Source organism: Macaca nemestrina, chromosome 8 (genome assembly GCF_043159975.1).
Source record: "Macaca nemestrina isolate mMacNem1 chromosome 8, mMacNem.hap1, whole genome shotgun sequence".
NCBI lineage: Eukaryota > Metazoa > Chordata > Mammalia > Primates > Cercopithecidae > Macaca > Macaca nemestrina.
Genome location: NC_092132.1, coordinates 13,963,268 through 13,987,455, shown reverse-complemented (window position 1 = coordinate 13,987,455; position 24,188 = coordinate 13,963,268). Strand labels below are relative to the sequence as shown.

Below are 24,188 nucleotides of genomic sequence, written 5' to 3'. Positions count from 1 at the left end.
ATTACCAAGTGTCGATGCTAATTTTTAAAAATTTTGATGAAATCTAATTTATTCATTTTTAAATTACTTGTAGTTTTATTACCATACTTAGAGACCATCACCAAATCTAAGGTCATGGCAATTTTTCCTTATGCTTTCTTGTAAAAATATTGTAGTTTTAACTTTAAATTCAGTTATGTAACTCTTCTAAACAATTTTTGCAAAGCGTGCATTCCTTAGTGTGTTTGGCCACTAAAGTTTCTGTTCTATTATATTTGTGATCAGCCTGACAAGCAGTTCTTTAGATGTCTAACTGCAAAATGAGAAAGAACATTAAAAAGATGCTGTCTCCTTAAATCTGACAGATACTTCTCAGGAATTCTGCTTCAGCTGAGAGGACCAAAACAAAGGCAAGCATTTGGGCAGGTTCCTCAGGTAAGTGGTGCCACACCAACCTAAACACACAACTCCAAATGTTTAGAGGAGAAGGTCTCCACTGCCTGTCCTGGCACCAGACAGCAACTCCAAAATATGGGATGCTAACCCCACAACCTTGAAGGGGCTAAGAAATGGTAGATGATAGTGGGTTCTAGCATGAGCACGCTGGTGACTTACATGTGATCAGCAGCCTTTCCTTCCATTGAGCACTGCTCTGGCTGCTGTAAGTGTTAGATCAGGTTCCAGAACTCCAGTGAAATTGATCCAAATCACTCTTTTCAGCTCAGTGATTTATTTGGGGGAGGAATCAATTTCTCCATTGCATCATAAAATTTTCTACTCTGCTATTGTGTGACATTATTCGTCTCACATTTTTAAATTAAACATTTTGAGATAACTGTTGATTCACATGAAGTTGAAAGAAATAATACAGAGAAATCCCATGTATTTATTTATCCAGTTTCAACTTCTGGTAGCATGTTGTAAAACTGTAGTGCAAAATTACAAGTGGAATATTGGCATTGGTACACCTCAAGATGCAGAACATTTCCATAATACAAGAATTACTCATGTGGTCTTCAAATAGCCACATCTACTTCCCTTTAGCTCTCAACCCTTCTGAACCCCTGGTAATTACTATTCTGTTCTCCATTTCTATAATTTTGTCATTTCATCATTTGACCATTATTCCACAATTTTCTCAACCTCAAAATAAGAATAATATTACTTACTTCCCAGTGTAACTTCACATAATGTACTTCAAATTTATTTGAGTACTTATCTTGCACATATTAAGTACTCCAATAAATGTTAGCTGTAATTATTGATGCCATTATTACTATAGTCAGAAACATAGCCTTAGGGTATCAATACCAGGGATAAAGTATTGTCATTGGAAAAAAGTTAAAGAATATGTATTTGGCTTTAACTTTTTCTTAACTAACTAGAAGGTATCCTCCATTATATCATAATATTTCTAAATCTTACTTTCTCCACATTTAGAATGGAAATAAGAAAGTTATTTTACATTCAATGTTTTTGTGGTGATTAAATGTACAATGTTTATATAGGTTGAACCAGTCAGCTTTCTTTCCCCTTTTATTATTCACTGACAATGTATGAGAGTTAAAGGTTAAATCTATTGTCAACCTACAAGGTTAAATCTATTGTCAACCTACAATGTACCCATTAGCAGAGGTACACAGGGAAGAACGTACTATACAACTCTTTAATGAAATTCTTACCCTTCTGCCTCAATGACAGAGAAGGACAATATTTTGAAAATGCTTATTCTACCTCTTCTATGCTTTTTCTGGGAAAGCAAGTTGGTACACCACCTTGGGAAGATTATATGTTAGGTCTATTGAATTAGGCCATTCTTGCTTGCTACAAAGAAATACCTGAGACTGAGTAATTTATAAAGAAAAGAGGTTTAATTGACTCATGTTTCTGCAGGCTGTACAGTAAACATGGTGCTGGCATGTGCTTGGCTTCTGGAAGCTTTTATTCAGGGTGGAAGGCAAAGTAGGGAGAAGACACATCACATGGCAAAAGCAGGAGCAAAAGACAGTGACTTAGCGGGGAGGTGCAACACACATTTGTTTAAATGACCAGGTCTCATGTGAACTCTCATGATCCAAATCCTCATGATCCAAATACCTCTCACTAGGTCTATCTCCAACATTAAGAATTGCATTTCAACATGAAATTTGGGTGGAGATAAATATACAAATGATATAATTTCATCTCTGGCCCCTCCCAGATCTCATGTTCTTCTCGTGTTGAAAAATACCATCATGCCTTCCCAATAGTTCTTTAAAGTCTTAACTTGTTTTAATGTTAACTCAAAAGTCCAAAGTCTCATCTGAGATAAGGCAAGTCCCTTCCATCTATGAGCCTGTAAAACCAAAAACAAGTTCCTTACTTCTAAGATAAAATGGTGGTATAGGCAGTATAGGGTAAACATTGCCATTCCAAAAGGGAGAAGTCAGTCAAAATAAGGGGCTGTGGGCCCCACATGAGTTCAAAACCTACCATGGCAGTCATTAATCTTAAAGAGCCAAAATAATTTTCATTGACTCTATGTCCCACATCCAGGGCACACTGGTGCAAGGGGCCGCTCCATCCCTGTGGCTTTGCAAGGTTTAGCCCCTCTGGCTGCTCTCACAGGTTGTTGAGTGCATGAGGCTTTTCCAGGTGCAAGGTGTAAGCTGCCAGTGGATCTATCATTCTGCGATTCTTTCCTACAGCTCCAATAGGCAGTACCTAGGGGGGACTCTGTGTGGGGGCTCCAAACCCACATTTTCCCTCTGCATTGTCCCATTAGAGGTTCTCTGTGTGGCTTCAGCATGCTTCTGCCTGGGCACCCAGGGTTCCTCATACATCCTCTGAAATCTAGGTCGAGGTCAAGTCTCCTTAATTCATGCACTCTGCACACCCAGGCTTAATAATACATGGAAGTTGCCAAGGCTTATGGCTTGAATTTTCCAAAGTGATAGCTCTAGGTGTACCTGGGCCCTTTGAGCTCCAACTGAAGCTGGAAGGCCTGGGATCTCAGAAGCAGTGGTGTCCCAAGGCTGTGCAGGGCAGCGGGGGCCCTAAGCCACGCCCAGGAAACCATTCTTCCCTTCAAAGTCTCCGGGCCTGTGATGGGAGGGGCTGCTGTGAAGGTTCCTAAAATGCCTTTGAAGTCATTTCCATGATTGTCTTGGATATTAGCACTTGGCTTTCTTTTAGTTATGCAAATTTCTCTAGCAAGTGATTGTTCCACAGCATGTTTGAATTCCTTTCCCAAAAAGCTTTTTCTTTTTCTGCCACGGTGGCCACAAAAAACTTTTTCTTTTTCTGCCACATGGCCAGGCTGCAAACTTTCCAAACTTTTATGCTCTGCTTCCCTTTTAAATGCAACTTCCAACTTTAAGTCATTTTTCTGCTCCCGTATATGAGTGTAGCTCATTAGAAGCAGCCAGGCAACATCTTGAACTCTTTCCTGCTTAGACATTTCCTCTGCCAGATACTCTAAATAATCACTGTTTAGTTCAAACTTCCACAGATCCTCAGGGCATGAACAGAATGCAGCCAAGTTCTTTGCTAAGGCATAATAGGCATGACCTTTGTTCCAGTTCCCAATATATTTTTCATTTCCATCTGAGACCTCACTAACTATCAGCAATTTGGTCACAACCACTTAACTAGTCTCTCAGAAGTTTCAGACTTTCTCTCATCTTTCTGTCTTCTTCTGAACCCTCCAAACTCTTCCAACCTCTTTTTCTGAGTTCCAAAATTACTTGCTCATTTTCAGAAATATTTATAGAAATGACCCCTCTTGGTAGCACTTTTCTTCATTAGGTTGTTCTTGCATTGCTGTAAAGAAATAACTGAGACTGGGTAATTTATAAAGAAAGAAGGTTTAATTGGTTCATGGTTCTACAGGTTTTACAGGAAGCATAGTAGTGATATCTGCTGAGCTTTTGGGGTGACCTCAGAAGCTTACAATCATGGTACAAGGTGAAAGGGGAGCAGACACGTCACACAGCAAAAGCAAGAGCAAGAGGGAGAGTTGGGGGGAAGGTGCCACATACACATAAACAACAAAATCTTAGGAGAACTCACAGCAAGAGCTGGCTTAGTATGGCCCAAGCCATTTGTGAAGGATCTGCCCCTATGAACCGAACACCTCCCATTAGGCCCCAGTTCCAGAATTGAGGATTACTATTCAACATGAGATTTGAGTGGGGATGAATACACAAACTGTATCATCTATCAAAATGAAAAATCTACAAACTTGTATTTCTATGAATTCTATTTTCAGGTATTCATTATATAGACAGTTTTACAAGTATAAAAGAGTTATATTTTATTTTATTGCTTATTTGTAAGAGCTCTGTACATATTGTAGATACAAATCCCTTATCAGGTATATAATATGCACATGTTTTCTCCCAATCAATGAGATAATAAACATCCTTTTAATAAAAGTTTATTTCTATAAATTTAAGGGGTACATGTGTAATTTTGTTATATGAATATATTGCATAGTGCTGAAGTCTTGACTTTTAGTGTACCCATCACCCAAATAATGTACATTGTACTGATAAGTAATCTGTTATCTCCCTTCCTCCTTTCTAGCCCTAGCCTTCTGAGTTTCCAATGTCTATCATTCCACACTCTTTTGTCCATGTGTACACATCATTTAGCTCCTGCTTACAAGTGAGAACATGCAGAATTTGACTTTCTGTTTCTGAGTTGTTTGCCTTAAGACAATGGCTTCCAGTTCCATCCATTTTGCTGCAAAATACATTATTTCATTCTTTTATATGGCTGAATAGTATTCCATTGCATATATATACACAATATTTTCTTTATCCAGTCATCCCTCAGTGGACACTTAAGTTGATTCCATATCTTTGCTATTGTGAACAGCACAGTGATAAACATACAAGAACAGGTATCTATTTTATATAATTATTTCTTTTCCTTTGAGTAGTTATCAAGTAGTGGGATTGCTGTTACATGCTAGTTGTATTTTTAGTTCTTTGAGAACTCTCCATACTGTTTTCCTTAGAAGTTGCACTAATTTACATTACCACCAACCCTTTTCTTTGCAACCTCACTAAGGTTGTTTTTGACTTCTTAGTAACAGCTCTTTTCACTGGTGTAAAGTGATATCTCATTGTGGTTTCACTTTGCCTTTACATTATGATTAATGATGTTGAGAATTGTTTCATTTGCTTGTTGATCATTTGTTTTCTTTTAAAAAATATATATTTATGGCTTTTGCCCACTTTTAAATGGGGCTATTTTGTTGCTGTTGTTGCTGGAGTTGTTTGAGTTCCTTGTAAATTCTAGATATTAGTCCCACATTGGATGCATAGTTTGCAAATATTTTCGCCCATTCTGCTGGCTATCTGTTCACTCTGTTCATTATTTCTTTTGCTGTACAGAAGCTTTTTAGTATAATAAAGTCAAGTTCCATTTGTCTATTTTTGTTTTTGTTGTTTGTGCTTTTGAGGTCTTAGTCATGAATTCTTTTCTTAGATCAATATCCAGAAGAGTTTTCCCTTGGTGTTCTTCTAGTACTTTTCTAGTCTTGGGTCTCAAATTTAAGTCTTTAATACATCTTGGGTTGGTTTTTGTGTATCGTAAAAGATAGGAGTCCATTTTTTTTATTCTGCATATGGCAATCCAATTTTCCTACGATTTATTGAAAAGAATGTGTCCTTTCCCCAGTGTATATTTTTGTTAACTTTGTCAAAAATCAGTTGCCTGTAGATATCTGGTTTTATTTCTGGGTTCTCTATTCTGTTCCATTGATCTATGTGTCTATTGTTACACAAGTACCATGCTGTTTTGGTTACTATTGCCTTCTACTATAATTTGAAGTCAGGTAATGTGATGCCTTCAGCTTTGTTCTTTTTGCTTATGAATGCTTTGGCTCTTCAGGCTCCTTTTAGTTTTACATAAATTTTAGAATTCTTTTCTTCTAATTCTGTAAACACTGATGTTTGTATTTTTATACAGATGATATTGAATCTGTAGATGTTTGGGACAAGATGATCATTTTAGTTTTTTTTTTAACTTTTATTTTAGGTTTGGGGGTACATGTGAAGGTTTGTTACACAGGTAAACATGTATCTCCGGGGTTTATTGCACATATTACTTTTTCACCCAGGTATTAAGTCCAGTACTCATTAATTATATTTTCTGTTCCTCTTCTACCTCCCACCCTCCCCTCTCAAATAGACTCCAGTGTCTGTTGTTTCCTTCTTTGTGTTGATAAGTTCTTATCATTTCGCTCTCACTCGTAGGTGAGAACATGCAGTATCTGGTTTTCTGTTCTTGCATTAGTTTGCTAAGGATAATAACCAGTTCTTGCATTAGTTTGCTAAGGATAATAACCATCCATGTTCCCACAAAAGACATGATGTCATTCTTTTTTATGGCTGCATCGTATTCCATGAAGTATATGTACCACATTTTCTTTATCCAACTTGTCACTGATGAACATTTAGGTTGATTCCATGTCTTTGATAATGTGAATACTGCTGCAATGAACATTTTCACACCTGTGTCTTTATGGTAGAATGATTTATATTTCTCTGGGTATATATCCAGGACTGGGATTGCTGGGTCAAATGGTAGTTTTTCTTTTAGCTCTTTGAGGAATCAATGTACTGATTTCCACAATAGTTTAAAGGATCAGTATTACTAAAATAGCGTATTACCCAAAATAATGTACAGATTCAATGCTATTCCTGTCAAACTACCAATGATATTCTTCACAGAAGTAGAAAAAGATATTTTACAATTTACATGGAACCAAAAAAGAGCCCAAAAGAGCCAAGGCAAAACTAAGAAAAATAAAAAACAAAGCTGAAGGCATCCTGTTACCTGACTTCAAACTACACTACAAGGCTACAGACTACAGTAGCCAAAACAGCGTGGTACTGGTATAAAAACAAGTATACAGACCAATAGAACAGAATAGAGAGCCCAGAAATAAGGTCGCATATCCACAACCATCTGATCTTTAACAAAGCTGACAAAAACAAGCAATAAGGGACTGAAATGTAAAACCCAAATATAAAAACCCTGGAAGACAACCTAGGCAATACCATCCTAGACATAGGAATGGGCAAAGATTTCACAGCAAAGACACCGAAAGCGATAGCAACAAAAGCAAAAATTAACAAGTGGAATCTAATCAAACTGAAGAGCATCTGCACAGCAAAACAAACTATCAACAGAGTACACAGACATCCTACAGAATGAGACAAAATATATGCAAGCTATGCATCTGACAAAGATCAAATATCCAGCATCTATAAGGAACTTTAATACATTTACAAGAGAAAAACAAACAACTCCATTAAAAAGCAGACAAAGAGCATGAACAGAAATTTCTCAAAAGAAGACAGACACGCAGACAACAAGCATATTTTAAAAAGCTCAGTATCAGTGATCACTAGAAAAATACAAATCAAAGCCACAATGATCATGTAACGATAGCAATTCTTCCGTCCCATAAGCATGGGATATTTTACCATTTGTTTGCGTCATCTACAATTTCCTTCATCAATGTTTTGTATTTTTCCTTGTAGAGATCTTTAACTATCTTGGTTTCTAGACATTTTTGTTGTTGTTGTTGTGGTGGTTAAAAACAGAATTATCTTCTTTATTTGATTTTAAGCTTTATAGTTATTGGTGTATAAAAATTCTACTAATATTTGTATGTTGGTTCTATATCCTGAAAACTTACTGAATTTTTAAAATCAAATCTAAGATATTTTGGTGGAGTCTTTAGGGTTTTTTAAATGTAAGATCACATTGTCAGCAAATAGAGATCATTTGACTTTCTCTGTTTCCAATTTGGTTATCTTTTATTTATTTCCCTTACCTGATTGCTCTGGCTAGGACTTTCAGGACTATGTTGAATGGGAGTAATGAAATTGACCAAACAAGATAAGGACGTCCTTATCTTGTTTTAGTTTTTAGGGGGAATTCTTTCAACTTTTACCCATTCAGTGTGATGTTGGCTGACGGTTTATTGTGTATGGCCTTTATTATGTTGAGATATGTTCCTTCTATGCCTAGAAGGCAATACCAAAAGGAACTGTAGAAATGATATAAAAACAGTGAAATTTAAAAACATTCCCTGAATGACCATTGAGTCAATGATGAAATTAATATGGAACTTAAAATAATTTTTAATTATTGAATGAAATGAAAGCATAACATACCAAAATATTTAGGATACAGCAAAAGCAGTACCAAGTGAAAAGTTTATAGCATTTTGTGATGCCTACATGAAAAACACAGAAAGATTACAAATTAACAGCCTAATGTCACACCTCAAGGAACTAGACAAACAAAAATGAATCAAATCCAAAGCTAGCAGTAGAAAAGAAATAACAAAGATCAGAGTGGAACTAAATGAAAATGAGACCAAGGAAATAATGCAAGGATTTGTGAAACCAATAGTTGATTCTTTAAAAAGATAAACAAAATTGGCCAGGCACAGTGGCTCACGCCTGTAATCTCAGCACTTTGGAAGGCCAAAGTGAGTGGATCACAGGGTCAGGAGATCGAGACCATCCTGGCTAACATGGTGAAGCCCCGTCTCTACTAAAAACACAAAAAATTAGCTGAGTGTGGTGGTGGGCGCCTGTAGTCTCAGCTACTAGGGAGGCTGAGGCAGGAGAACGGCATGAACCCAGGAGGTGGAGCTTGCAGTGAGCTGAGATCATGCCACTGCATTCCAGCCTGGGTGATAGAGCAAGACTCTATCTCAAAAAAAAAAAAAAAAAAAAAAGATAAAATTGATAACTCACTAGCTGGACTAACCAAGAAAAGCAAAGGGAAGATCCAAATAAACACAATCAGAAATGAAAAAGAAAACATTACAACATATATCACAGAAATACAAAAGATTATCAAAGACTTCACAACTATACATTCACAAACTAGAAAACCTAAAAGAAATGGATAAATTCTTGGAAACATACAAATGCCAAGATTGAACCAGGAACAAATAGAAATCCTGAACAAACCAATAAATAGTATTGAGATTGAACTAGTAATAAAAATCTCCCAACAAAATAAAGCCCAGGACCAGATGTATTCACAGCATAAGTTCTATCAAATGTACAATGAAGAACTGGTACCTTCTGAAACTATTTCAAAAAATTCAGGAAGAGGGAATTACTTCTAATTCATTCTAGGAAGCCAGTATCATCCAAGACAATGATATAACAACAACAAAAAAAAACCTGAAAATCAATATCCTTGATGAACATAGATGCAAAAATTCTCAACAAAATACTAGCAACCAAGTCCACCAGCATATCAAAAAAATCAAGATCAAACTCATGATGAAGTGAGCTCTATTCCAGGGAGGAAAGAATGCTTCAACCTACAAAAATCAATAAATATGATTCATCACATAAACAGAAAATTAAAGACAAAAACTGTATGATCATCTCAACAGATGCAGGAAAAGGATTTGATAAAACTCAGCATCCTTTCCTCCATGATACAAACCATTTACTTTTAACATGAATCTTTATATTTAAAGTAGGTTTCTTGTAGATCACATATAATTGGGTTGTTGTTCTTTTTTTATCCACTCTGACAATATATGTCTTTTAATTGGTGTAATGTGACCAGCCACATTTAAAGTAATTATTGATATAGCTGCATTAATATCTACCATATTTGTAGCTGTTTCCTATTTGTTGCACTTTACCTTTTCCTTTATTTTTTTTTTTTTTGGTCTCGCTTTAATTGAGCATTTTATGTAATTCCATTTTATCTCTTCCTTCAGCATATCAGTAATGGTACTAACAAAAAACTTACTACTTTTCCTAAAGTTTCCAATATACATTTCTAACTAATCTAAATTTAACTTCAAATAACATAACATCACCTCACATGTAATGTAAGTGCCTCATAATAATATTCTCAATCCTTCCCTCCTGTCCTTTGTGAATTGCTTCATTTCTTTTACTTATTTATGTTATTATAACCTAATGCATTGTTACTATTATTGCTTTAAACAAAGTTACCTTTCATAGCAATTAAAACCAAAAAATGAAATATTTTATTTTACCTTCATTTATTCTTTCTCTGATGCCCTGCCTTTCTTTAAGTCCAATTTTCTGACATCATTTCTGTCCTGCTCAAAGATCTTTTATTATTATTATTATTATTATTCTTTAAGTTCTAGGGTACATTGCATAATGTGCAGGTTTGTTACATAGGTACACACGTGCCATGTTGGTTTACTGCACCCATCAACTCATCATTTGCATTAGGTATTTCTCCTAATGCTATCCCTCCTCTAGCCCCTCACCCACCAACAGGCCCCAGTGTGTGATGTTCCCCTCCAAAGATCTTTTAAATGTCATGCACAGCAGATCTGCTGGTTACAAGTGCACTCAGCTTTTGTCAGATAAAGTTATTATTTCTCTTTAACTTTGGAAGGATAATTTTCACTGGATATAGAACTCTAGGCTGGTGTTTTGTTTCCTTTCAACACTTTAAATATTTCACTCCACTTTGTTTTCACTTGCATTGTTTTTGACAAAAAGTCTGCTATTCCTATTCCTATTCCTGATCAGTAGGTATTTAATTTCTCTGACTTCTTTCAAGGTGTTCCCTTTGTAAGGCCTCTGAGTCCAAGCCTGCAGGTATACATCCAGATGGCCTGAAGCAACTGAAGAATCACAAATCAAGTGAAAATGACCAGTTCCTGCCTTAACTGATGATATTAGCTTGTGAAATTCCTTCTCTCAAACAATGAATCTCAGGAACCCCCCCACCGAGCACCTTGTGACCCCCACCCTCAGCCCCTGCCTGCAAGAGAACAATCTCCTTTGACTGTAATTTTCCACTACCTACCCAAATGCTATAAAACTGCCCCACCCCAACTCTCTTTGCTGACTCTCTTTTCAGACTCAGCCCACCTGCACCCAGGTGATTAAAAAGCTTTATTGCTCACACAAAGCCTGTTGGTGGTCTCTTCACACAGATGGCATGACACTCTTGACTTTGATTTTCTGCACTATGAATATGATAAGAAGGGTATATATTTGTTGTTGGTGGTGGTGTTTGTTTCATTGCTGCTGTTGTTGCTTTTTGTATTTATTATGCTTGGGGTTCTCTAAACTTTCTGTATCTGTGATTTGGTGTCTATCATTAATTTTGGAAAGCTCTTTGTTATTTTGTTATTTTGTCTTTCATTGTTGCCTTTAATTTCGGAAAGCTCTTTGCTATTATTACTTCAATGCTTGGGGTTCTCTAAACTTTTTGTATCTGTGATTTGATGTCTTTCATTCATTTTGGAAAGCTCTTTGTTATTTTGTTATTTTGTCTTTCATTGTTGCCTTTAATTTCGGAAAGCTCTTTGCTATTATTACTTCAATGCTTGGGGTTCTCTAAACTTTTTGTATCTGTGATTTGATGTCTTTCATTCATTTTGGAAAGCTCTTTGCACTATTACTTCAAATATTTTTTTCTGTTTGATTCTGTCTTTCTTTTCCTTTTGGTATTCCAAAGTTTCTCACAGTTCTATAATCTTGTAATTATATCTCAGTCATTTATTGGACATGTGTCTTAGGGCTGAGACCTTCCTATGTGTTTCTCAAATGGTGTAGCATTCCTCCCCTTCTTTCTAGCTGCAACATTTCCACTTTATTTCCTTGAAGCCCCCAAAACCTGTTGGCCATATTTTTCCCTTCACGTGTGAGACAGGAAGAGAAGAGTGGATTGGATTGAGAAAAATGCCTTTTCTTAAACTGCAATGCGTCTTTACACATTCTCTTCTTCTGGAAGGCAGCTCTTTGTTATGGAGAACACTCTAGGTATGTTTCACAATTTTGATTCTTCCCCATTATATGCCACAGTCAGGAAAGGGTCTTTCTTGGATCTTTACTTTGAGGATATGATAGGATTCCTTGAGATAGAGCCCATGCACGTATGGGATTTCCTAAAACTGTGGTCCCCAAAAGACTCTCCCTCTCATGCTATTACACAGTTAGCCTCCATCAGTTTGCTAAAATTGCAATTTCAGTATCTTTACAGGGTATATGGCTCCATTACATTCTGCTCCAGTGTTGCTGTATTTTTCTGATTGTACCTGTCTCTAGATTTCAGATTGCAATTTTCCCTGTGACCTCAGTTTTCTGATAACTAGCATAAAACAAAAGTCATTTTTCAGAATTTTCAGCTTTTTCTTATTGTAGGCTTGGGAGTAAGAACTTCAAAGCTCTTACATTTTGGAGCTAAAATTGGAACTCCCATGCATGGGGTTATGATAAATAGTAATCATTCATCTTCAAAACCACTAATATCAACTTGGTCAAAAATATGCTTAAGAAAAATTTTTCTTTTTGTTAATATCAGACCCTGTAGGGTTCTTAGCTCTTTCTCATCCCTGCAGCTAAAGACATGTGGTCGTCTGTTCCTATACCAAACACTATCAGTTAAGATGGAGATTTCAGGGGCCTTGTTTTTAGGTACTACTGAAATCAGTCCTTCTTTAGCTATTAGTCTGTTTTGGGCCTAATTTCCAGATTCCTAATTCTTGGGATTGTTTTCTCCAACTGAGGAATTCTTCATCAAACAAGAGACTTGTTTTTTCATTTCCTAATCTGATGATTTCCTTTTCTGTCACCATTTTTAAGACTTAATTCTTGCCTCTAAACTCCAGCTAAGTGTTGCCTTTGGAGCCTAATCCTTGTATCTCTGGAAGTCAGTGTTTCCTACCTATACCCATATGGAAGGGAACAAATCATGGTAAACCGCAAGCACTAGTAGCATTTACAACAGTTGCTGAAGATCCTCCATAGCTCCCAGCCTTCCATTCTGTTTCAGGTCAGCCTGCCTCCTGATGCTGGATGTGCTCCTCCTCCCTGACCTTTATAAGGGCTCGTGGAATTGAGGGCTGCACTGGAGCCTACCTCTGCTTTTATGGAACACACTGAATCTACTAATGTCAGTTTTCTCACTAAAAGCAAGATCTCAATTATGTAAATAGTACAGGCCTTCAAACATCTCATTCACTGGTGATTTCAGGTAGTTGAATCTAGGATACTGAGGGAGATAGAGCGTGATCAAGCTTGTTCCTTAACTGGCCAGATAGTTAATTCAGTTCAGTATCTGCTGTGCATAGACAGGTATGTATGGTTGTACAAAATTCCTTATTTTTGCTCCTAAAAGTCAATCATTGTAAGTAACTAGTTATATACATTTAGTGCTAGCACACACACTTTTAGTTATAGTCTTTACAAAAAGAATAAGCTGTGCTTGAATTATGCTTCAAGCACTAACTTTGTGACCTTAGCTAAATCACATAAACCCCACATATCACTTTCCTTAGTCTTAAATAAAGACAACACACAGTGAGTGCTCAGGAAATACCAACTCCTCTTTACTCCCGTACATACTGCTCAGCCTGAATGTTGCATCTTCTGGGCCTTGCTCACTTTTGCCAATGCAGGACTTGCTACAAACACATGTGTTCATGAATGATCTGTCTTTTCAAAAACCTTCCTTATATGCCTATCACGCTGGTATTTTTTTAAGCTAGTCTGTCCCTGAAAATTCACAAGCTCATACCTGCCTGTTGAAACTATGTCCTTGCTTCACATTCTAACTCAAGATCTAACTGTGATAAAATATTTTTCACTCTCACTACCCACGTTGTTTTACACATCTACACTTGTGTCTGTCAACTTTGCAAACAGAATACACTTATATGTAAACCTCTTTCCCTAAACTGTGAACCTATAGAGTGCCAACCATTTACAATTAGTGTCAATGTGGAATTTTGTTCTCAACAGATAGTGGGTAAATTAAATGTTTTATCAAATAATGATCACTGCAACTGAATAGCAGATATGTCAACATTTCCTTTTAAACTGGAGTACATTTATCTCCATTACAGGGACTGTGTGGTCTAACCTTTGAAAACACTGTGCATAGCATTGAACCATGAAGTAAACATTTATTAGTCAATTTTGAGGCCTTAGTGTATTTCATAATTTAAATTGGTATTCTGATCAAAAGAAAATAAGAAAATGGTGGAACAAAAGTTTTAGAGAAAAAGGGTAGGGAAAGAAGAAAGAAGGAAGTAACAAAAGGAAGATTCCTAGCCCTATAGCAACAAATATCCAGCAGGTGCTGAATTTTTTTTTTTTCTAGAAAAGAAATAGAATGCTACAGCATAGTCAGTTTTGAGAAAAGGCTAACCAACAACAACAACAACAAATCATAGGCATGCTCAGATTGCACATGCACAGAAAAATGTTGGAGAGAAACCATTGAAATAGCTCACTGGTCGTCTTGTGTTGCTGCTTATCTGATTATCTGAGGTCAAGAGAACTGAGGACAACAAAGGAAATTAGGTCTTCCATAGTTCTCATTAAATGCTGGAGGAGTCTGACTACTGCTGAGCTGAGCACTTCAGCGGCTTTGGAAAAGGAAGTGTTGTTACTTATTTCACCACCTTCATTGTGCTGGAGGAAATAAGAAATAGCTCTGAGACTAATAATAACAGAAACGCATCCACAGCAGCAGAGCCCAGTTGCACTTCCTAAAGGCAGTATAAATAATTAAGTGTCTCTACAGGCAAGCCACTAGGAAAAAAGGAAAAAGAGCTGCAATTGCTGATGTGGTTTCACCCCAGTCCTGCCCATGTTTCTTAACAGGAAAGGGAGTTGTAATGCCAATAATAAAATCTTAGAGCTGGAAAGAACATTTATTTGTTCATTTACTCAGCCATTATTGGACACTTATGATAGATTAGTCGTTATGTTACCTACTGAGAACTTGGATATCACCCACTTCTATGTCTTCAGTCTTTGAGTGAAGAGCTATCTATATGGTGAGTCCAAAAGTGCACAAGAGGAAACCTGGCTTGTCCAAACCAAGGGCTATAACTTAGTTTCCTAACTCCCCAGCAAAAATAATTTCAATTAGGCTCCACTTGAACTCTTAAAAATGTGGCTTGTGAATTACTTGATGAATAAGTTTACTTTCTTGATTATATTAAGCACAAAAAGGAAGAGAAACACAATTACAATATTAAAATTGTTAAAGGCATCTCACCAAGGTGCTTCTTCTGAGAACTCCATGTCTCCATTGCTTATTTGAAACCTTTATTTTGCTTGGCCTCTGGGTCCCACTGCTTCTGGATTTTACCTCTTACCTACTGACTGCTCCTTCTGTTTTACTTTTTCTGTATGCTCTCCATCGTCCTGACCTCTTTAATTTGAATGCCTTAGGACTCAGCCCTTTGGCTTCTCTTTGCAATCAGTGCACACACCCTAGATTTACCCATCCAATGCCACAGCCTTAAATAACATCAATACTCTTCTGATGGCTCTCAAATTAATATATTTTGCTCTGACCTCCCTCTTTAATTCTACATGTATATCAGAGTGTCTATTTGGCAGCCCCAGTGTGATGTTCCTCTAGAATCACAACCTTAACGTATGTAAAACAAACTCTTCTCACCCTACCCCTCATCAAAAAAATCTATTTTTTATATACCTACCCATTCAGGAAAAGGAAACCTTCTTCTTTCATTTGCTCAGGTAAAACACTCTGAGTAACCGGTTCCTCTAATTTCTCTATTTCCTATATTCAATCCATCGGCAAATTTTACAGCTGTAACTTTGAAATAATACAGACAGCATCCAATCACTTCTCTACAACTCTGTCGCTGCCGCTCTGGTCTAAGCACCATCATGTCTCACCTGGATTATTGTGACAGTCTTCTTAATGGTTTTTCTGCATTTCCTTTTTACTCCACTGCAGTCTATGCTTCTCAGAGCAGCCTAAGTCACTCCCCTGCTCAGAATGCTCCAATGCACACTACATTCCATCAAAGCCCTAACTATTGCTAAAATAACCCATTGTCACCTTTATTCCTGCTACCTCTCAAGTCACATGCCCTATCCCCTATGCCTTCTCCAACTGTCCCTCTGATGCAGCTATCAAGTCCCATGCTGTTCCTCAAACATAGTAAGCACACCCTCTCTTAGGGTATTTGCATTATCTATTCCCACAGCATGGAGGGCTTCATTTTTAGCTATGTAACCGCACGGTTTATCTTCACAGAGATCTTGGCTAACGCTAGTACCTTTTCACTCTATGGTCCTTTCCTCTGCTTTATTTTTCTCTTTGGTACCTTTCACCATCTGATCCATACTTTTTTTGTTTGTTTGTTTTCCCCTCAAGAACATAAGCACCATGAGAATAGGAATGTCACTTTATTTATTTATGTTTCCGTTTACATAAGTGCATTGGCCCCAGAAATCTAGACTTCTAATTTTAGAGGCCATTTTTTCCCCTCCAGTTTCAACAAAATTGCACTTCAAAATTGTAATACTTTGTGAAAAAAGGAAAAAGATTAAAAATTATGGGTCTAGGGTCAAGGCAATGGTGGAAGATAAAAAGGAAAGATGTTACATTCATTGGGGAAAAAGGTTGGTCTTGAAGAAGAAAACAATGGGGATGTTGAATGAAGTAAAAAAACAACATTGGCCGGGCACGGTGGCTCATGCCTGTAATCCCAGCACTTTGGGAGGCAGAGTTGGGTGGATCACAAGGTCAGGAGTTTGAGACCAGCCTGACCAACATAGTGAAACCTCGCCTCTACTGAAAATACAAAAATTAGCCAAGCATGGTGGTGCACGCCTGTAGTCCCAGCTACTCTAGGGGCTGTGCCAGGAGAATCGCTTGAACCCAGGAGGCAGAGATTGTGGTGGTGAGCTGAGATTGCACCATCTCATTCCAGCCTGAGCAGCCAAGCAAGACTCCAATTCAAAAAAAAAAAAAAAAAAAAAAAAGTCTAGGAAAAAAGGACAATATTCCAACATAAATGTTAATATAATTATTTCCATGAGGCAGTAATTGGAATAATCAAGGGAAATGACTCAGAATGAATGCAGTCATGCCTGTGTGACACCATGGCTCATGCTTGCAATCCCAACTATTTGAGAGGCTGATAGAGGCGTTTGAGGCTGTAGTGAGCTATGATGGGACCACTGCATTCTAGCCTGAGCAACATCATGAGACTCCATCTCTATAAATAAATGAAAATGACAAGGATAATTGGTTTACCACTTTTGATAAAATTCCCTGGGAATTTTCTTCTAATGACATTAAGTATACTAGAGTTACTCCTATTTGAAGGAATGATACAAAATTATTATTATTTATAGGCAACGTGATGGGAAAACTTGAGTCATCTGAAAACTATTAGAATCAACAAAAAACATTCAAGGCAGTAGCTTTGTAAAGAATAATTACCCAGTTCATTTTCTACACTTCAGCTATAACAAGATAAAAAATTTATGAATAAAGCTTAATTCTCATAATGATAAAAACTGATTTAAAGGAATACATAGTAATGTATTTACCAAAATAATTGTTTAGGAATTATATGGGGAAAATTACAAAGAGAAATTATGGCTTGAGAAAAATCTCATTAAAAACTCATATTGTAGAAAAGAAAAACTAAATATTGATATAATATCAGATCTCCTAAGGTTAATATACACATTAATGTATTTTCCCACAATGAGTCTGTAATTACCCTATAATGAACTTAAATACTTTAGAAATAGAAAAACTCATATCTAAATATTAGAAGTATTGAAGGCATTTGCAAGATTAGTCAACTGTTAACCATATGTCCCATGAATTGGTAGAATGAATAGCTTAACAAAAAATTATACAGGAAAAAATTGTGTAATAAAAATATCAGGGATAAATAAAAACTGAATCTTAACAACTGTACTTCAAACAAAGGAATTTTCTTCAGATAACATATTTTACTTTGAAAACAGATTATTAGTGGCCACTGATAAAGAAACAGTTTATATTTCACATATATATTAGTCATCTGTGCTACAGTAATAAGCAGTCCATAATCTCAGTGGCTTATAACAAGGGTTTTGGTATGAATGTGTGCTCCTCTAAAATTTATATTGAAATGTAATACCCAAAGGTGTGGCCTTTGGGAAGTGATTATGTCATGAGGGCTTCACCTTCACGAATGGGGTTAGCATCATTTTATAAGGGCTGTATGTTAAAGGGAGCATGCTCTTGCCTTTCAGTCCCTTCCATCACATGAGGACACATTCTTCATCCCCTCCAGAGGATGCAGCAACAATGCATTATCTTAGAAAGAGACAGCAGCCTTTACCAGACACCATGCCTGTTGGTGCATTGATCTTGAACTTCCCAGCCTCCAGAACCATAAGTAAGAAATTTCTATTGTTTATCAATTAGTCGGTCTGAAATATTTTATTACAGAAGCATAAATAAGTGAAGACAACAACAAATCCTTATTTCTCATGCAGGTTGCCTGTCAGTGGCTGCAGAATGGCTGCTATGGCTCTTCTCCATGGATCCAAGTTGAATGAGCAGACCCTCTTTGGAGAATGTCATTATCTGGAGGAGAACAAGAGTCTAGTGGGAAATTCCACTGCCTCTTAAAGCTTCAGCTCAGACTAACGTAGGCCTCATCTGCTTACATTTTGTTGGTCAAAGCAGGTCATAAGGCAAGCCCTAATACCTGAGTCAGGGATAAGTACTCCTTCCAGGGTGAGGGCGGACACTGCAGGTCACATGGCAAAGAGAGCAGATGTATAATTCTTTTACAAAGAAGATGAGGCAGAATGATTGGGGATAACCATATAGCCTACCACCGTATGTCTATCTGTCCTGTTTAAGATGGGAGTTAAGCTCTGTCAAAACATTTCTATAAAAATTTCCAAGAAGATGAGGGTAAAACCTCTTGTAAAAACATTTTGACTAGAAAGCTTTGTTTTATTTCCATAAATTTTGGCTCTATCATTTACTATTTTTGTCACTCTGGGTGTGTTACTCAAATTCTCTGAGCTTCAGTTTGCTTATCTCTAAAGCAGTGGTAAAAATGCTAGTCTTTCATGTTTGCAAAATGCCTAGAATTAAGGATATTAATCTCACTGCACTATTTTGAAAGAGCTGGTGTTACCCTGCCTTTGTAGCAGTTTTATATTTCAGAGGATATTGTCTGACTGTTTGGGCTTCCCCATCCCGAGTCTCTCTTTATAGTGCCTACTTTATTTTAGGAACTACACAATATTTTCATTTCTAGAAATTGTACCACTGATCTGTTCTTATAAGTGTAAATATGCAAGGGTAAAAACTGTCTATTGCTATGTTGTCTTGCAATGGGTACCTAATAAGTCACAGGTTCCAGTGTTTCTTTACGGTGAAGGCTGGCCACCTCACAACCATCCTAGCTACAACTTCAAAGACTAAAATGATTGATTACTAATAATCTGTGTTAACAAAACAAAAATAACACAGAAAATAAAACAAAACAAAATACTAAGTATTATGGCACAACCCTGCTAAAAACCTTCAATGACACTGATTTGCTTTCTTTCTTTTTTTTTTTGAGACGGAGTCTCGCTCTATCGCCCAGGCTGGAGTGCAGTGGTGTGATCTCAGCTCACTGCAAGCTCCGCCTCCCGGGTTCACGCCATTGTCCTGCCTCAGCCTCCCGAGTAGCTGGGACTGCAGGCGCCTGCCACCACACCCAGCTAATTTTTTGTATTTTTGGTAGAGACAGGGTTTCACTGGGTCAGCCAGGATGGTCTCGATCTCCTGACCTTGTGATCCGCCCACCTCAGCCACCCAAAGTGCTGGGATTACAGGCGTGAGCCACCGCGCCTGGCCCCTGTTTTGCTTTTAGACCACATAACCAGTTAGCATCTGGTCCCTATTTCATCACAGCCTGATAGATTCTCCCAGAAGACCCAGGACTTTTCTTACACAGAACTATACGCATGTATATTTCTTTGTGAGATTTTCTTTAATAATTTTTTCTCACTTGGCATTAAGCTATTTGAGGGCAGAAACTATCTCTGTTTTTATTTCTACACTGTATTTTTGGCAAATAAAAAGCCTAACACATGGCACTCAGTAACTACTTACTGTCTGAGTGAACTCACAAGAGGTTAATTTCAAGCTTGGTAAACAAGCTTCTCTCTTGCTCTGTGCCTCACTTTTTTATCAAAGCATAGTCTGCCCTGAAAGGTTTGTTTTTACTAATCTATGTTATTTTTTAATGACCTGAACCCTACAGATACTTATTCATCTCATTGATTTATTAAATTTAACATATGCATATTGAGGGCAAAATGTGTTCTTGGTATAATAGGAAATAATGTATACATTTTTTTTCATTCTCTGCTCATTTAAAACCATTTAACTAGAATATGAAAGCAGTCATACGTACATGTGTAATTACATGAGTAATTATAGTGGGTTCCTTAGTGACACAGAAATGTATTTCTCTCTTGAAATACATAGAGGAAAATTAATATAGACAGGACAAAATGGAAGGGAGCAGCAATATTAAATAAGAGCAATTTCACAAGGTATTTTCCAGATAAGCATACATTATTGGCCTTGATTTATTTTAAGTGTGTGTACTTTGAGGAAATTGAGATGAATATAGATGAAATGCTAAGCTAGCCAATGAATCTTTTAGAAAATGGAATTAGCAATGCTATGCAATCTGTCTTTAAAAATTATTAATCTTGGATGGCTTTCAGAGTTCATGGCTTGTGTAACTGCCTGTGATCTTTCCAGAAATCATTTATATGACCTTGGGTATATCCCTTTTTTTTGTTGTTGTGTCTTGGTTTCCATATTTTTAAGATTAGAAAGTTGAATGATCAATTAGATTTCTTCCAACTCCCTTATTCTTTACATGTATTTTTCCCCCTTACATATTTTGAAAACTTATTTTGGCCTTCAGTGGCTTCTGTGACTCAACCTTCTTGTTCTGCTGGCATTGAGTCTAGACCCTGGCAGTGCTATGGGGAATGTGACATTGGTGTCACCTGAATGCTGACCAGTCCAGCTTTATTGGTGGCACTATGATGTATCATTCATCTTGGTCACAGAAATTAATGAGTTGAGGGCGTTTTCATAATCAGACTCATTCTAAAGTAGTTTAATCCAAGTTAAATGGTAAAGCTTTGTATTACTTCAGTCAGGCTTGGGGGTAAGTATATCCTGTTCAGTTGCCATACAGAATGAAACGTTGAAGGAAAGATGTTAAATGGTGATATGATATTTAGTCTATTGATGTTATAATGAAAGTGGTAATAAGTAAGCATCATTGAACCAAAGAGTGTCACAGGGATCACTCAGCTACACCTTTGGGGAAATCTCAGGCTGCAGACAATGATGAGGCATCACACCACCTCCCATGAATGGTCTCCAGAAATGTGTGAAAATACCCTTTCTGGCAAGTGTGGAAGTGTGTGCCAACAGTGACGAGAGGCTGACTTCTCTACCTCTATTATACCTCTAAATCCAAGAATGCAGACCCTGAAAAGCTTCAAGAGAACTTAAATATTTCTTCAAGATGCCCCCAAGGACTCTATCCAAGACTTTTCATGTGCAGTAGTTCACGTAGCCTAAGGATACCTAGAGCATGGTGACTAAGAATGAGCTGAGGTTAGACTGCCTGGTTCCACAGTAGGGTAGGTTTACCGGTAATCAAAAGCACCGTGTAATCAAAAGCATTGATATTTTTACAGCAAAAACTTTCACAATAGGTGAAATAAAGATAAATGATAAACAACTTCATATAAACTCAGGCTTAGTTTTTCTGCCAAAAGGATTAGCAGCAAGCTAATACAAAACTAAACAAAAAAACACGCCAAAACAAGCAAGATGGAAAACTCTTAAAACAAGCTGTGTCTTACATGAAATGCTGCATTGCAATAGCTCTTATCACTGTCATTACTTTATTACAGAAATGGGGCTCCGAGAACTTAATTAACCTCCTCCTGGGCACAAATCTTGTATGTGGCCAGCTAGAATCCATACTCACATCTCTTGGACTTCAAAGTTCACCTTCTTCTTACTGCATCACAAAGCTTTCCTTGTTCCAATTGCATTATCAGTGAAATGAAATTCAAATTCAAAACGATTCAGTTAGAATTTAGGTTTTCCTGTTTTGGAGGAGGGAGGACACCTGAATCTGTAAAGTAAGAGATATTTTCATTGGTTAATTTAATTAAAAACACTAGATACACAACAAAATCAATTACATTTTTGCATACTAACAATGAATGTGGAAAGCAAAATTATAAAGGTCATACAATTTATAAGCACTCCAAAGAAAATGACATACTTAGGAATAAACTTAAAACATTTACAGTCTTTATGCTGAAAATTATAAGATGTTAAATATATTAAGGAAGACCTAAATAAATGAAGAGCTATTGTGTCATGAACTGAGAAACCTAAACATGGTAAAGATGTCAATTCTCCACAAATTGATCCGTAGGTTTAGTGCAATTGTATACAAAAACATGCTTACTCTAAAATTCATATGGAAGGGCATATGCTTAAGGATAGCTTATAAACCATCCTGACAAAAAAGGCTGAAGTGGAAACAATCACTCTACTGAATATGAAGACCTACTATATGGCTATTGTCATTAGACCGGTTTTGGCAGAGGAACAGACACAAAGACCAAAGGAAGAGAACAGAGAACCTAGAAATAGATCCACACAAAGACACACAACTAATTTTTGACAGTCATGCAAAGGAAATTCAATGAAAGAAACACAGCCACTTCACAAATAGTGCTGGGGCAATTGGGCATCCACATAATAATAATAATCTACTCCTAAACATCCATTTATACAAAAATGAGCTCAAAATTCATCATGGAATTAAATGTAAAGACATAAAATTGTAAAACTTCAAAGAAAATAAATGAGAGAAATCTTTTGTATCTATGACTAGGCAAAGTTCTCAGATTTGACCAAAAGCATGATAGATAAAAAGAAAAATTAATAAGATGTTTTCATCAAAATTCAAAATTTTTCTTCAGCAAAAGCCAATATCAAAGAAATGAAAGACAAGCTGCAATTTAAGGGAACATATTTGCAAATCAAATAACCAACAAAAGACTAAGAGCTAAAATAAATTAAAAATTCTCAAAACTCAATGATAAAGAAAAACGAGCATTCAAATTAAATCATGAGCAAAGGACATGGAAAAGCATTTCACTGAAGACGATATACAGATAGCAAAAAAAGAAAGCACTTGAAAAGATTTTCAACGTCATTAGCCATTAATCACATGCAAATTAAAACCGAAATGAGTTATTACTCTACATCTATAAGAATAAAGTAAAAAACATTGACAACACCAAATGATGAAGAGGGTGTGGAGAAATAGGATCAGTCATACTCTACCACTGGGAGTCCCAAATGTTATAGCCCCTCTGGAAAACATTTCTGTAGTTTCTTATGTAACTTCTGTAGTTTTTTATGTCACTAAGCATGCAACTACCATACATCCCAACAACTGCATTCGTGAGCATTTATCCCAGAGAAATTAAAAATGTGGTCACACAAAAGCTTGTCCATGAATGTTCACAGAAGATTTTTCCTTAATTGTCAAAAATTGGAAACAAGCCACCCAGATGTCTTTCAGACAATGAATGGTTGAACAAACTGTGGTAAACCTATACCATGGAATACTAATTACCAATAAAAAGTACAAACTATTAATGCAGCGACTTTGATGGATTCCAGGGGTTTATGCTAAGTTTAAAAAAGCCCATCCCAAAAGTTCACAAACTGTGTAAATCCACTTATATAGTCATCTCAAAATGACAAATATAGAAATGGAGAGCATACTGGTCTTCACCAGGGCTCAGGAATTGGGGAAGGCAGGGTGGAGGTGACAGCAGCTATAAAAAGGCAACATAAGAATATTGTGGTGGTGGAACTTTTCTGTTGTAGGTGATGGAACTTTTCTGTTGTAGTGACTATAAATTTCAATTCCTGATTGTGATATTGTACTATAGTTTTATAACATTATTTCTTGCAACTGCATGTGAATCATAATAATCTCAGAATTAAACATTTAATTAAAAACTACTATATACTGGATATTGTCTTCTCTCCCAAACACTTAGATTTAAAATAATGTACTTTTTGAAAGTCTTAATCAATTTATTCTTCTCTTTAAATTAAACTTTCCTATTATAATTTTAAATGGAAACAATTAATACAATAGAAGGAAAGGATTTAAAACAATGCCTTTTAGTATCACATTTCAGCAGTCATCTCATTCACTTTCTTGTGTATTTCCCAGAATACACACACTCTTACTTACGTACATCAAACATATACACAGAATAATTCATATTTGCATCTCACTTTTTGATGGC

General features: G+C 36.5%; 1 long non-coding RNA gene across 3 annotated transcripts in view; it reads right to left on the bottom strand.

The window, feature by feature from the left end:
- Positions 1 to 24,188, bottom strand: part of LOC105492813 (uncharacterized) — a 597,887-nt gene that overhangs the window by 9,317 nt on the left and 564,382 nt on the right. For 2 of the 3 annotated variants that reach the window (XR_011606730.1, XR_011606731.1), the window contains one exon: positions 21,827 to 21,976. This is a non-coding gene — a long non-coding RNA (uncharacterized lncRNA). Of the gene's footprint in view, positions 1 to 21,692; positions 21,977 to 24,188 lie in introns of those variants that run through there. The other variant, XR_011606732.1, reaches the window with a different exon arrangement.